Genomic DNA, 1,886 nt, shown 5'->3' with positions numbered 1-1,886 from the left:
ATGGTGTCCACCAAAAACCAGGAGATATTTAACCCATTTGACTGTGGGCATATGAGTGAAATCAAGCTGCCGGACAGTTCCTGGAAGGGTGCCCCTGGCCTAGTGGGTGGGAAAAGGAAAGCTATGATGCTTAGACTTGAGGTCTGACTTTTGACTGATTTTCCAAGAAGAAATGATAGTTCTTACCAACTGTAAGTCCTCTGGGGTGTGTTGGAGGTAAGCCTTGACAAAGTAAGCCAGAGCCTGGCTATTAGCATGAAACAGCTGATGTAGGTAGGGCAGAATTTGCAGGGTGTCAGGGGTGTCTATGAGAATGTGTACTGTGTGAACCCCGAGGTGACTGAGGTAGGTTTGGGCTCTGTAATGCTGCTGTTCTAGCTGCTTGGTCAGCTAGAAATAACGGAGCTGTTGGTCTAAATAATAACACTGGTGGTGTTAGATGTGGCCTGGCGGGGAGGCTACACACGCTCGCTGACCCTGATCACACGCATGTCGTCCTAAAACGTGCCTGTCTCATCAGTCGAGAAGTTCTGGTTTCTACGCCAAAACATACCCGCCAGAGAGGATGCATCGCGAAGCACTGAAGGATCCTGAGCTTCACAGTGGAATGCAGAAGTCGGGCTAGGTCAGCACGACCGCGCAAAGGCTGAGCCATTTTGGCACTGCGGAGGACAGCCGTATCTGGGCTTTCCTGCCGCAGGCTGCCCTCGGATCCAGGGGTTCTTCAGGTAGGAGGTCCTAGATGACTTTGGACGTCCGTCCGCTCAGCCGGGTTGCAGAAGCTGCTTGATGTGTGTGCTGCTCTCATTCTCCTGTGTCCGTGGAGGTAGGCGTCTGCCGCAAACGTGCTCCGTCAGATCATCAGGCAAGCCAAGAAGCCTCCCAGCTTGATTCCTCTCTTCGTATTTATTGGAACAGGAGGTACTGGAGCAGCACTGTGTGTGATGCGCCTGGCATTGATCAATCCAGATGTCAGCTGGGACAGGAAAAATAACCCAGAGCCTTGGAACACACTGGGTCCCAATGAACAATATAAGTTCTACTCAGTGAATGTGGACTACAGCAAACTGAAGAAAGAAGGCCCTGACTTCTAAACCATGAAGCTCACCATAAAGCTGCTTATAATGAAGGTCTTTCAGAAGCATCCACACTATTTTCCACTTAACCAGGAAATACTCCTCCGAATGCATGAAATCATGTTGATTTTTGGCATTTATTACACTGATGAATAAATCTTTGAAACTTGAAAAAAATATAATAACACTGCTGTGTGACTCGGCCAGGCTCTCCCCATGTTCCCTCCCACCTGAGGACATGTGGGGACCTTGGACTCAAGACTACTTTCCAACATTCTGTGTCTGCTCCATCACTGAAAGTGGTAAGGTTCCCTTCTCCAAGTCGGCTTTCACGGACATTCGTCTCTGGTTGTTCTCTACGGCTAAAGACTGCGATTTGGCACCACCATGAGGCTGCCGTTCAGACTTAAACTACTGCACAGGTGCTCCAAACCGGCTCTACAATATATTAAGCGGTTCTCCACCATTGTAAGTTCTACCGCCAAGCTTCTATTGCAAACGGTTCTTTCTTCTTTGTCTTTCACAAGTACAAATCTCACCCTTTAAGTTAGAAACCAAGCAGATCCTATACTGTGATCATAACTCATTTATACCTGATAAGCAGCCCTCAATTGCTCAGATATCAGGGACCAGCCCCAACACAAATTAATTCTTGTACCAGAGTGGAGGTGTGGGAATAAATGAAGACACAATTTACACAACAGAATTGGGAGGGAGTTTTAGTGATCATTTAAATCCTGAAATCACCCATGTTTATTTTCCAAACAGCTTTTATATCAAGGTGAACTGAGGGGGAAGGTAACAAACTTT

At 47.3% G+C, this 1,886-nt stretch overlaps 1 pseudogene; it reads left to right on the top strand.

The window, feature by feature from the left end:
- LOC125399012 (cytochrome c oxidase subunit FA4 pseudogene) lies at nucleotides 1-1,208 on the top strand (annotated as a pseudogene).
- The last annotated feature ends 678 nt before the right edge of the window (nucleotides 1,209-1,886 follow it).

Source organism: Myodes glareolus, chromosome 21, assembly GCF_982192425.1.
Source record: "Myodes glareolus chromosome 21, mMyoGla1.1, whole genome shotgun sequence".
Classification (NCBI taxonomy): Eukaryota; Metazoa; Chordata; class Mammalia; order Rodentia; family Cricetidae; genus Myodes; species Myodes glareolus.
This window is presented reverse-complemented; position numbering and strand designations above follow the sequence as displayed.